This window comes from Arachis hypogaea, chromosome 18 (assembly GCF_003086295.3).
Source record: "Arachis hypogaea cultivar Tifrunner chromosome 18, arahy.Tifrunner.gnm2.J5K5, whole genome shotgun sequence".
Classification (NCBI taxonomy): domain Eukaryota; kingdom Viridiplantae; phylum Streptophyta; class Magnoliopsida; order Fabales; family Fabaceae; genus Arachis; species Arachis hypogaea.
The window spans coordinates 76,157,231-76,171,284 of NC_092053.1; the positions used below are offsets into that span (position 1 = coordinate 76,157,231).

Consider the following 14,054-nt stretch of genomic DNA (forward strand, 5'->3'; position numbering starts at 1 on the left):
TCAGTTCTTAACTGAATTCTTGCAGATCTGTGATACTGTTAAGACTAATGGAGTTGATCCTGAAGTCTACAGGCTCATGATTTTCCCTTTTGCTGTAAGAGACAGAGCTAGAGTGTGGTTGGACTCTCAACCCAGAGATAGCCTGAACTCTTGGGATAAGCTGGTCACGGCTTTCTTAGCCAAGTTCTTTCCTCCTCAAAAGCTTAGTAAGCTTAGAGTGGACGTTCAGACCTTCAGACAGAAAGAAGGTGAATCCCTCTATGAAGCCTAGGAGAGATACAAAGGACTGACCAAAAAGTGTCCTACTGACATGCTTTCAGAATGGACCATCCTGGATATATTCTATGATGGTTTATCTGAGCTATCAAAGATGTCATTGGACACTTCTGCAGGTGGATCCATTCACCTAAAGAAAACGCCTGCAGAAGCTCAAGAACTCATTGACATGGTTGCTAATAACCAGTTCATGTACACTTCTGAGAGGAATCCTGTGAGTAATGGGACGCCTATGAAGAAGGGAGTTCTTGAAGTTGATACTCTGAATGCCATATTGGCTCAGAACAAAATATTGACTCAGCAAGTCAATATGATCTCTCAGAGTCTGAATGGAATGCAAGCTGCATCCAACAATACTCAAGAGGCATCCTCTGAAGAAGAAGCTTATGATCCTGAAAACACTGCAATAGCAGAGGTAAATTACATGGGTGAACCTTATGGAAACACCTATAATTCATCATGGAGAAATCATCCAAATTTCTCATGGAAGGATCAAAAGCCTCAACAAGGCTTTAATAATGGTGGAAGAAACAGGTTTAGCAATAGCAAGCCTTTTCCATCATCCACTCAGCAACAGACAGAGAATTCTGAGCAGAATCCATCTAGCTTAGCAAACTTAGTCTCTGATCTATCTAAGGCCACCGTGAGTTTCATGAATGAAACAAGGTCTTCCATTAGAAATTTGGATGCACAAGTGGGCCAGCTGAGTAAAAGGATCACTGAAATCCCTCCTAGTACTCTCCCAAGCAATACAGAAGAGAATCCAAAAGGAGAGTGCAAGGCCATTGACATAACCAAAATGGCCGAACCCAATGAGGGAGAGGAGGACGTGAATCCCAAGGAGGAAGACCTCCTGGGACGTCCAGTGATCAATAAGGAGCTTCCCTCTGAGGAACCAAAGGACTCTGAGGCTCATCTAGAGACCATAGAGATTCTATTGAACCTCCTTATGCCCTTCATGAGCTCTGATGAGTATTCCTCTTCTGAAGAGAATGAGGACGTTACTGAAGAGCAAACTGCCAAGTTTCTTGGTGCAATCATGAAGCTAAATGCCAAATTATTTGGCATTGATACTTGGGAAGATGAACCTCTCTTGTTCATCAATGAACTAAGTGATCTGGATCAACTGACATTGCCTCAGAAGAGACAGGATCCTAGAAAGTTCATAATACCTTGTACTATAGGAACCATGAGCTTTAAGGCTCTGTGTGACCTTGGTTCAGGGATAAACCTCATGCCCCTCTCTGTAATAGAGAAACTAGGAATCTATGGGGTGCAAGCTGCTAAAATCTCATTAGAGATGGCAGATAATTCCAGAAAACAGGCTTATGGACAAGTAGAGGACATGTTAGTAAAGGTTGAAGGCCTTTACATCCCTGCTAATTTCATAGTCCTGGATACTGGAAAGGAAGATGATGAATCCATCATCCTAGGAAGACCTTTCCTAGCCACAACAAGAGCTGTGATTGATGTGGACAGAGGAGAATTGATCCTTCAATTAAATAAGGACAACCTTGTGTTTACAACTCAAGGATCTCTCTCTGCATCCTTGGAGAGGAAGTAGAAAAAGCTTCTCTCAAAGCAGAGTCAACCAAAGCCCCCACAGTCAAACTCTAAGTTTGGTGTTGGGAGGCCACAACCAAACTCTAAGTTTGGTGTCAAACCCCCATATCCAAACTCTAAGTTTGGTGTTGGGAGGTCGCAACAAAGCTCTGCACATCTGTGAGGCTCCTTGAGAGCCCACTGTCAAGCTATTGACATTAAAGAAGCGCTTGTTGGGAGGCAACCCAATTTTTATCTAACTATATTTTTCTTGGTTATATGTCTTTATAGGTTCATGATCATGTGTAGTCACAAAATAAATATAAAAATTGAAAACGAAATCAAAAATAGCAGAAGAAAAATCACATCCTGGAGGAAGCATCTGCCTGACATTCAACGCCAGAACTGAGCATGGTTCTGGCGCTGAACGCCCAAAATGGGCAGTATCTGGGCGCTGAACGCCCAAAATGGGCATCATCTGGGCGCTGAATGCCAGAATTGCACCCTAGAGAGGAGCTGGCGTTGAACGCCCAGAACAAGCATGGTTCTGGCGTTCAACGCCATAAATGGCCAGTAAATGGGCGTTGAACGCCCAAAATGGGCACCAACCTGGCGCTGAATGTCCAGAGTTGTGTGCAAGGGCATTTTACATGCCTAATTTGGTGCAAGGTTGTTAATCCTTGAACACCTCAGGATCTGTGGACCCCACAGGATCCCCACCTACCTCCACTCACTTCTTCTCACCCCTCTTTCACAAAATCCCATAAACACTCTTCCCCAAAACCCTTCACCAATCACCTCAATCTCTCTTCCCCATAAACCTACCTCATAAACTCCACCTACCTTCAAAATTCAAAATCAATTTCCCACCCAAACCCACCCTAAATGGCCGAACCTTCACCCCCCTCCCTTCCCTATATATAGCCCTCCATTCTTCCTCATTTTCACACAACACAACCCTCTCTTCTCTTCTTGGCCGAAACACAACCCCTTCTTCCTCTCCTCCATTTCTTCTTCTTCTTCATCTATTCTTTCTTCTCTTGCTCGAGGGCGAGCAAAATTTTAAGTTTGGTGTGGTAAAAGTATAAGCTTTTTGTTTTTCCATTACCATTGATGGCACCTAAGACCGGAGAATCCTCTAGAAAAGGAAAAGGGAAGACAAAAGCTTCCACCTCCGAGTCATGGGAGATGGAAAGGTTCATCTCCAAAGCCCATCAAGACCACTTCTATGATGTTGTGGCCAAGAAGAAGGTGATCCCTGAGGTCCCTTTCAAACTCAAAAGAAATGAGTATCCGGAGATCCGACATGAAATTCAAAGAAGAGGTTGGGAAGTTCTAACAAATCCCATCCAACAAGTCGGCATCCTAATGGTTCAAGAGTTCTATGCTAATGCATGGATCACCAAGAACCATGATCAAAGTAAGAACCCGGATCCAAAGAACTATGTTACAATGCTTCGGGGGAAATACTTAGATTTTAGTCCGGAAAATGTGAGGTTGGCGTTCAACTTGCCAAACATGGAAGAGAACGCACGCCCCTACACAAGGAGAGTCAACTTTGATCAAAGGTTAGACCAAGTCCTTATGGACATATGTGTAGAAGGAGCTCAATGGAAAATTGACTCAAAAGGCAAACCGGTTCAACTAAGAAGACTGAACCTGAAGCCTGTAGCTAGAGGATGGTTGGAGTTCATTCAATGCTCAATCATTCCCACTAGCAACCGGTCTGAAGTTACTATAGACCGGGCCATCATGATCCATAGCATCATGATTGGAGAAGAGGTGGAAGTTCATGAGATTATACCTCAAGAACTCTACAAGGTGGCTGACAAGTCCTCTACTATGGCAAGGTTAGCCTTTCCTCACCTCATTTGCCACCTATGCAATTCGGCTGGGGTTGACATAGAGGGAGATATCCTCATTAAAGAGGACAAGCCCATCACTAAGAAAAAGATGGAGCAAGCAAGAGAGCCCATTCATGGAGCTCAAGAGGCGTATGAAGCTCATCACCATGAGATCCTGGAGATGCCTCAAATGCATTTTCCTCCACAAAACTATTGGGAGCAAATCAACACCTCCCTCGGAGAATTGAGTTCCAACATGGGACAACTAAGGGTGGAACATCAAGAGCACTCCATCATCCTTCATGAAATTAGAGAAGATCAAAAAGCAATGAGGGAGGAGCAACAAAGACAAGGAAGAGACATAGAAGAGCTCAAGGACATCATTGGTTCCTCAAGAAGGAAACGCCACCATCACTAAGGTGGATTCATTCCTTGTTCTTATTTCTTCTGTTTTTCGTTTTCTATGTTATGTGCTTATCTATGTTTGTGTCTTCATTACATGATCATTAGTAGTTAGTAACTTTGTCTTAAAGTTATGAATGTCCTGTGAATCCATCACCTCTCTTAAATGAAAAATGTTTTAATTCAAAAGAACAAGAAGTACATGAGTTCTGAATTTATCCTTGAACTTAGCTTAATTATATTGATGTGGTGACAATGCTTCTTGTTTTCTGAATGTATGCTTGAACAGTGCATATGCCTTTTGAAGCTGTTGTTCATGAATGTTAAATATGTTGGCTCTTGAAAGAATGATGACTAGGAGACATGTTATTTGATAATCTAAAAAATCATAAAAATTATTCTTGAAGCAAGAAAAAGCAGCAAAGAACAAAGCTTGCAGAAAAAAAATAGGCGAAAAAAAAATATAGAAAGAAAAAGCAAGCAGAAAAAGCCAAAAGCTCTTAAAACCAAGAGGCAAGAGCAAAAAGCCAATAACCCTTAAAACCAAAAGGCAAGGGCAAATAAAAAAGGGATTCCAAGGCTTTGAGCAACAGTGGATACGAGGGCCTAAGGGAATAAAATCCTGGTTTAAGCGGCTAAACCAAGCTGTCCCTAACCATGTGCTTGTGGCGTGTAGGTGTCAAGTGAAAACTTGAGACTGAGCGGTTAAAGTCAAGGTCCAAAGCAAAAAAGAGTGTGCTTAAGAACCCTGGACACCTCTAATTGGGGACTTTAGCAAAGCTGAGTCACAATCTAAAAAGGTTCACCCAATTATGTGTCTGTGGCATTTATGTATCCGGTGGTAATACTGGAAAACAAAGTGCTTAGGGCCACGGCCAAGACTCATAAAATAGCTGTGTTCAAGAATCATCATACTGAACTAGGAGAATCAATAACACTATCTGAACTCTGAGTTCCTATAGATGCCAATCATTCTGAATTTCAATGGATAAAGTGAGATGCCAAAACTATTCAAGAGGCAAAAAGCTACAAGTCCCGCTCATCTGATTGAAGCTATGTTTCATTGATAGTTTGAAATATATATTATTATCTCTTCTTTTTATCCTATTTGATTTTCAGTTGCTTGGGGACAAGCAACAATTTAAGTTTGGTGTTGTGATGAGCGGATAATTTATACGCTTTTTGGCATTGTTTCTAGTCTATTTTTAGTAGGATCTAGTTACTTTTAGGGGTTAAATTCACATTTCTGGACTTTACTATGAGTTTGTGTGTTTTTCTGTGATTTCAGGTATTTTCTGGCTGAAATTAAGGGACTTGAGCAAAAATCATATTCAGAGGTTGAAGAAGGACTACTGATGCTGTTGGATTCTGACCTCCCTGCACTCAAAGTGGATTTTCTGGAGCTACAGAACTCGAAATGGCGCTCTTCCAATTTCGTTGGAAAGTAGACATCCAGTGCTTTCCAGCAATGTATAATAGTCCATACTTTGCCCAATTTTAGACGACGCAAACTGGCGTTCAACGCCAGCTCTCTGCCCAATTCTGGCGTCCAGCGCCAGAAACAAGCTGCAAAGTGGAGTTCAATGCCCAAACTGGCACAAAAGCTGGCGTTCAACTCCAAGAAGGACCTCTACACGTGCAACACTCAAGCTCAGCCCAAGCACACACCAAGTGGGCCCCGGAAGTGGATTTATGCATCAATTACTTACTCTTGTAAACCCTAGTGACTAGTTTATTATAAATAGAACTTTTTATCATTGTATTCACAGTCCTGGTTACTCCAGTTCCCCTCTGGGGCCGAGACCAATGAACTCCATTATCACTTATGTATTTTCAACGGTAGAGTTTCTACACTCCATAGATTAAGGTGTAGAGCTCTGCTGTTCCTCAAAGATTAATGCAAAATACTACTGTTTTCTATTCAATTCATCTTATTTCGCTTCTAAGATATTCATTCGCACTTCAACCTGAATGTGATGAATGTGACAATCATCATCATTCCCTATGAACGCGTTCCTGACAACCACTTCTGTTCTACATTAGATTGAATGAGTATCTCTTAGATCTCTTAATCGGAATCTTCATGGTGTAAGCTAGAATGATGGCGGCATTCAAGAGAATTCGGAAAGTCTAAACCTTGTCTGTGGTGTTCCGAGTAGGATTCAATGATTGAATGACTGTGACGAGCTTCAAACTCGTGATTGCTGGGCGTAGTGACAGACACAAAAGGATAGTAAATCCTATTCCAGCATGATCGAGAACCGACAGATGAATAGCCGTGCCGTGACAGGGTGCGTTAACCACTTTCACTGAGAGGATAGGATGTAACCATTGATAAGGGTGATGCCTCCAGACGATTAGCCATGTCGTGACAGGGCATTTGGATCATTTTCCCGAGAGAAGACCGAAAGTAGCCATTGACAATGGTGACGCATTACATAAAGCCAGCCATGGAAAGGAGTAAGACTGATTGGATGAAGATAGCAGGAAAGCAAAGGTTCAGAGGAACAAAAGCATCTCTATTCGCTTATCTGAAATTCTCACCAATGATTTACATAAGTATTTCTATCCCTATTTTATTAATTATTTTCGAAAACCCCATCACTATTTTATATCCGCCTGACTGAGATTTACAAGGTGACCATAGCTTGCTTCATACCAACAATCTCCGTGGGATTCGACCCTTACTCACGTAAGGTATTACTTGGATGACCCAGTGCATTTGCTGGTTAGTTGTGCGAAGTTGTGAACCATGGTATTGGCATCATGTTTTTGGTGCCATTACCAGGGAAAGAAAGAGCGATAAATTTTACATAATCAAAGTGTAATCACAATTTCTGCGCACCAATCAACCTAATAAAACATGAAATAGCAAAGAGAAAATAAAATAAAAATGATTAAATAACATTGGGTTGCCTCCCAACAAGCGCTTCTTTAATGTCAATAGCTTGACATTGATCTCTCATGGAGCCTCACAGATAATCAGAGCAAGGTTGGGACCTCTCAACTCCAAACTTAGAGTTTGGTAGTGGGGGTTCAACACCAAACTTAGAGCTTGGTTGTGGCCTCCCAACACCAAACTTAGAGTTTGACTGTGGGGGCTTTGGTTGACTCTGCAGTGAGAGAAGCTTTTCATGCTTCCTCTCCATGGTTACAGAAGGAGATCCTTGAGTTTTAAACACAAGGTTATCCTCATTTAGTTGAAGGATCAATTCTCCTCTGTCTACATCAATCACAACTCTTACTGTGGCTAGGAAGGGTCTTCCAAGGATGATGGATTCATCCTCCTCCTTCCAAGTATCCTGGATTATGAAATTAGCAGGGATGTAAAGGTATTGAACCTTTACTAACATGTACTCTACTTGTCCAAAAGCCTGCTTTCTTGAGTTGTCTGCCATCTCTAGTGATATTCTGGCAGCTTGTATCTCAAAGATTCCCAGTTTTTCCATTACAGAGAGGGGCATGAGGTTTATCCCTAATCCAAGGTCACATAGAGCCTTCTTAAAGGTCATGGTGCCTATGGTACAAGGTATTAAGAACTTTCCAGGATCCTATTTCTTCTGAGGCAATGTCAGTTGATCTAGATCACGTAGTTCATTGGTGAGCAAGGGAGGTTCAGAGTCCTTTGGTTCCTCAAAGGGAAACTCCTTGTTGATCACTGGACGTCCCAAGAGGTCTTCCTCACTGGGATTCACGTCCTCTTCCTCCCCTGTAGGTTCGGCCATGATTGTTATTTTAATGGCCTTGCACTCTCTCTTTGGATTCTCTTCTGTATTGCTTGGGAGAGTACTAGGAGGGATTTCAGTGACCCTTTTACTTAGCTGGCCTACTTGTGCCTCCAAATTTCTAATGGAGGACCTTGTTTAATTCATGAAACTTAAAGTGGCCTTAGATAGATCAGAGACTATATTTGCTAAGCTAGATGGCTACTGCTCAGAATTCTCTGTCTGTTGCTGAGTGGATGATGGAAAAGGCTTGCTATTGTTAAACCTATTTCTTCCACCATTATTAAAGCCTTGTTGAGGCTTTTGTTGATCCTTCCATGAGAGGTTTGGGTGATTTCTCCATGAGGGATTATAGGTGTTTCCATATGGTTCACCCATGTAATTCACCTCTGTTATTGCAGGGTTCTCAATATCATAAGCTTCTTCTTCAGAAGATGCCTCTTGAGTACTGTTGGATGCAGCTTGCATTCCTTTTAGACTCTGAGAAATCATATTGAATTACTGAGTTAATATTTTATTCTGAGCCAATATGGCATTCAGAGTGTTAATTTCAAGGACTCCCTGCTTCATAGGCGTCCCATTATTCACAGGATTCCTTTCAGAAGTGTACATGAACTGGTTATTAGCAACCATGTCCATGAGTTCTTGAGCTTCTGCAGGCATTTTCTTTAGGTGAATGGATCCACCTGTAGAGTGGTCCAGTGACATCTTTGATAACTCAGACAGACCATCATAGAATATATCCAGAATGGTCCATTCTGAAAGCATGTCAGAAGGACACTTTTTAGTTAGTTGCTTGTACCTCTCCCAAGCTTCATAGAGGGATTCTCCTTCTTTCTGTCTGAAGGTTGGAACATCCACTCTAAGCTTACTAAGCTTTTGAGGAGTTCAGGCTATCCTTAGGTTGAGAGTCCAACCATAGTCTAGCTCTGTCTCTTACAGTAAACGGGAAAAGCATAAGCCTGTAGACCTCGGGATCAACCCCATTGGTCTTAACAGTATCACAGATATGCAAGAATTCAGTTAAGAACTGAAAAGGATCTTCAGATGGAAGTCCATGAAACTTGCAGTTCTGCTGCATCAGAGAAACTAATTGAAGTTTCAGCTCAATGTTGTTTGCTCCAATGGCAGGAATTGAGATGCTTCTTCCATGTAAATTGGAATTAGGTGCAGTGAAGTCACCAAGCATCCTCCTTGCATTATTGTTGTTAGGTACGTCTGCCATCTCCTTTTCTTGTTTGAAAATTTCAGTAAGGTTGTCTCTGGATTGTTGTATTTTAGCTTCTCTTAGTTTTCTCTTCAGAGTCCTTTCAGGTTCTGGATTAGCTTCAACAAGAATGCCCTTTTCTTTGTCCCTGCTTATATGAAAGAAAAGAGAACAAAAAAAGAAGAGGAATCCTCTATGTTACAGTAAAGAGGTTCCTTATTGTTAGTAGAAGAAGAAAAGAATGTAATTTAAAGAAGAGAAGAGAAAAAAAACTCAAACACAGAGAGGGAGGTGGTGTTCGAATTTTTGGGTGAAAGAGAAGTGTTAGTAGATGAATAAATAAATAGAAGGAGATGAGAGGTGAGAGAATTTGAAAAATAAAAATTTAAAATTTAAAGTTAAATTTCGATAGCCCATGGGTGAGCCCTGTCCAAGTTGTCCCCAAAAAGGGAGGCATGACAGTGGTTCATAATGAAAAAAATGAACTGGTTCCTACAAGAACAGTTACAGGGTTGCGCATGTATATTGACTATAGAAGGCTCAATACAGCCACCAGAAAGGATCATTTTCCTTTACCATTCATAGACCAGATGCTAGAAAGACTAGCAGGTCATGATTATTACTGCTTTTTGGATGCCTATGATCAAGAGAAAACAGCATTCACATGTCCATCTAGAGTATTTGCCTACAGAAGGATGCCATTTGGGCTGTGTAATGCACCTGCAACCTTTCAGAGATACATGCTCTCTATTTTCTCTGATAAGGTGGAAAAATTTTTGGAAGTCTTCATGGATGACTTCTCAGTATATGGAGAATCATTCAGCTCCTGTCTTGATCACCTGACACTGGTTCTGAAAAGATGCCAAGAGACTAACCTGGTTTTAAACTGGGAAAAATGTCACTTTATGGTGACTGAAGGGATTGTCCTTGGGCACAAGATTTCGAACAAGGGAATAGAGGTGGATCAAGCTAAGGTAGAGGTAATTTAAAAATTACCACCACCTGCCAATGTTAAGGCAATCAGAAGCTTTCTGGGGCATGCAGGATTCTATAGGAGGTTTATAAAGGATTTTTCAAAAATCGCAAAACCTCTGAGCAATCTGCTAGCTGCTGACACGCCATTTGTGTTTGACACAGAGTGTCTGCAGGCGTTTGAAACTCTGAAAGCTAAGCTGGTCACAGCACCAGTTATTTCTGCACCAGACTAGACATTACCATTTGAACTAATGTGTGATGCCAGTGACCATGCCATTGGTACAGTACTGGGGCAGAGGCATGACAAGCTTCTGCATGTCATTTATTATGCTAGCCGTATTTTAGATGATGCCCGGAAAAATTACACAACCTTTAGATGATTAGCCATGCAGCGACAGCGCATCGGACCATTTTCACAGAGAGGACGGGATATAGCCACTGACAACGGTGATGCCCAATATATAGCTTGCCATGGAAAGGAATAGGATTGATTGGATGAAGACAGCAGGAAAGCAGAGGTTCAGAGGGACGAAAGCATCTCTACACGCTTGTCTGAAATTTTCACCAATGAATTACATAAGTACCACTATCCTATTTTATATTTTATTTATTTTCATCCACTATAATTTCTTAAAACAATTTAATCCGCCTGACTGAGATTTACAAGATGACCATAGCTTGCTTCATACCAACAATCTCCGTGGGATTCGACCCTTACTCACGTAAGGTTTATTACTAGGACAACCCAGTGCACTTGCTGGTTAGTTGTACGAAGTTGTGAAACAAAAATTAAGAATATGAACGTGCGTATGAAGTTTTTAGCGTCGTTACCAATGGAAGTAAAGATCACGATTTTGCACACCAAGTTTTTGGCGCCGTTACCAATGCTTGATCCACTTTCATAGTTTAATTATCTTGATGTGGTGACAATACTTTTTGTTTTCTGAATGAATGCCTGAACAGTGCATATGTCTTTTGAAGTTGTTGTTTAAGAATGTTAAATATGTTTGCTCTTGAAAGAATGATGATAAGGAGAAATGTTATTTGATAATCTGAAAAATCAAAAAATTGATTCTTGAAGCAAGAAAAAGCAGTGAATACAGAAAGCTTGCGAAAAAAATACAAAAAAAAATCGAAAAAAAAGAAAAAGCAAGCAGAAAAAGCCAAAAGCTCTTAAAACCAAAAGGCAAGAGCAAAAAGCCAATAGCCCTTAAAACCAAAAGGCAAGGGTAATAAAAAGGATCCCAAGGCTTTGAGCATCAGTGGATATGAGGGCCTAAAGGAATAAAATCCTGGCCTAAGCGGCTAAACCAAGCTGTCCCTAACCATGTGCTTGTGGCGTGAAGGTGTCAAGTGAAAACTTGAGACTGAGCGGTTAAAGTCAAGGTCCAAAGGAAAAGAAGAGTGTGCTTAAGAACCCTGGACACCTCTAATTGGGGACTTTAGCAAAGCTGAGTCACAATCTGAAAAGGTTCACCCAATTATGTGTCTGTGGCATTTATGTATCCGGTGGTAATACTGGAAAACAAAGTGCTTAGGGCCACGGCCAAGACTCATAAAGTAGCTGTGTTCAAGAATCAACATACTGAACTAGGAGAATCAATAACACTATCTGAACTCTGAGTTCCTATAGATGCCAATCATTCTGAACTTCAATGGATAGAGTGAGATGCCAAAACTATTCAAGAGGCAAAAAAACTACAAGTCCAGCTCATCTGATTGGAGCTAAGTTTCATTGATATTTTGGAATTTATAGTATATTCTCTTCTTTTTATCCTATTTGATTTTCAGTTGCTTGGGGACAGGCAACAATTTAAGTTTGGTGTTGTGATGAGCGGATAATATATACGCTTTTTGGCATTGTTTTTACATAGTTTTCAGTATGATTTGGTTAGTTTTTAGTATATTTTTATTAGTTTTAATTAAAATTCACATTTCTGGACTTTACTATGAGTTTTTGTGTTTTTCTATGATTTCAGGTAATTTCTGGCTGAAATTGAGGGACTTGAGCAAAAATCAGATTCAGAGGTTGAAGAAGGACTGCAGATGCTGTTGGATTCTGACCTCCCTGCACTCAAAGTGGATTTTCTTGAGTTACAGAACTCCAAATGGCACGCTCCCAATTGTGTTGGAAAGTAGACATCCAGGGCTTTCCCGCAATATATAATAGTCCATACTTTGAATAAATATTGACGACGTAAACTGGTGTTCAACGCCAGTTCCATGCTGCATTTTGGAGTCAAACGCCAGAAACAGGTTGCAAAGTGGAGTTCAACGCCAGAAACAGGCTACAAACTGGCGTTCAACTCCAAAAGAAGCCTCTACACATGTAAAGCTTAATGCTCAGCCCAAGCACACACCAAGTGGGCCCCGGAAGTGGATTTCTGCATGTGTTTCCTTTTTCTCAAAGAATTTTCGAAAATTCATCATATGTTCTTCATGATCTTCAAGTTGTTCCTGGCCAGTCTTCTTGTTTGATCTTCATATTTTCTTGTTTTGTGTCTTTTCTTGTTTTTCATATGCATTTTTAACTTGTTAGTGTCTAATTATTGAAAATCTCTAAGTTTGGTGTCTTTCATGTTTTTCCTTCATTAAAAATTTTCAAAAATAAGTCTTGATGTTCATCTTGATCTTCAAAGTGTTCTTGGTGTTCATCTTGACATTCATAGTATTCTTGCATGCATTGTGTGGTTTGATTCATAATTTTTATGCTATGAGTCTTTTTCATGTTTTTCTCTTTCTTCATTAAAAATTCAAAAATCAATATATATATATATATATATATATATATATATATATATATATATCTTTTCCTTATTTTACTCAAAATTTTCGAAAATATGATTTGATTTAGTCAAAAAGTTTTTAAATTTAATTGTTTCTTATGAATCAAATCAAATTTTCAATTTAAAAATCTTATCTTTTCAAATTTTTAAATTTAATTGTTTCTTATGAATCAAATCAAATTTTCAATTTAAAAATCTTATCTTTTCAAATCTTTTTCAAAAATCAAATCTTTTTCATTTTACCTTCATATTTTCGAAAACTTTTTAAATTTGATTTTAAAAAAATCTTTTTCTTATTTTATTTCTTAATTTTCAAAATCTTTACTAACATTTAATATGATTGATTGAAAAATTTCAAGTTGTTACTTGCTTATTAAGAAAGATTCAATCTTTAGACTCTAGAATCATATCTTTTTAGTTTCTTGTTAGTCAAGTAATCAACTTTAGTTTTCAAAATCAAATCTTTTTAATTTTCTTTTCAAATCTTTTTCAAATTAAAATTTCAATCATATCTTTTTCAAATTCAATTTCAAAATCTTTTCTAACTTCTTATCTTTTTAAAATTGATTTTCAAATCTTATCTTTTTGTTTCAATCATATCTTTTTAAATTTCAATCATATCTTTTTCAAAAACAAATTTCAAAACTTTTTCAATCAATCTTATCTTTTTGTTTCAATCATATCTTTTTCAAAACTACATAACTAATCCTCTCTCTCTCTCTTATTTTCGAAAATTCCCTCTCTCCTTTTTTAAACTCCTTTTTAATTAACTTAATTGTTTTAATTTTAATTTAATTTCAATTTTTAATTTTCGAATTCTAAGTTTAATTTTAATTTTTTTTTTATTTATTCCTATTTTCAAAATTTAACTTTAAATTTTAAATTTTTATTTTTCGAATTCTCTCACCTCTCATCTCCTTCTATTTATTTATTCATCTACTAACACTTCTCTTTCACCCAAAAATTCGAACACCACCTCCCTCTCTGTGTTTGAGTTTTTTTTCTCTTCTCTTCTTTACACTACATTCTTTTCTTCTTCTACTAACAATAAGGAACCTCTTTACTGTAACATAGAGGATTCTTCTTCTTTTCTTGTACTCTTTTCTTTCATATGAGCAGGGACAAGGAAAAGGGCATTCTTGTTGAAGCTGATCCAGAACCTGAAAGGACTCTGAAGAGAAAACTAAGAGAAGCTAAAATACAACAATCCAGAGACAACCTTATTGAAATTTTCGAACAAGAAAAGGAGATGGCAGACGCACCTAACAATAATAATGCAAGGAGGATGCTTGGTGAC

General features: G+C 39.0%; 2 non-coding genes across 2 annotated transcripts; one reads left to right on the forward strand and one right to left on the reverse strand.

Moving 5' to 3' along the window:
- Nucleotides 1–208: 208 nt before the first annotated feature.
- On the reverse strand, nt 209–316 carry LOC112773954 (small nucleolar RNA R71). Its single transcript, XR_003188472.1, has one exon. It is a non-coding gene; the product is annotated as a small nucleolar RNA R71 (small nucleolar RNA).
- Nucleotides 317–8,551: 8,235 nt separating this feature from the next.
- Nucleotides 8,552–8,659, forward strand: LOC112774883 (small nucleolar RNA R71). Its single transcript, XR_003189339.1, has one exon. It is a non-coding gene; the product is annotated as a small nucleolar RNA R71 (small nucleolar RNA).
- Nucleotides 8,660–14,054: the final 5,395 nt, after the last annotated feature.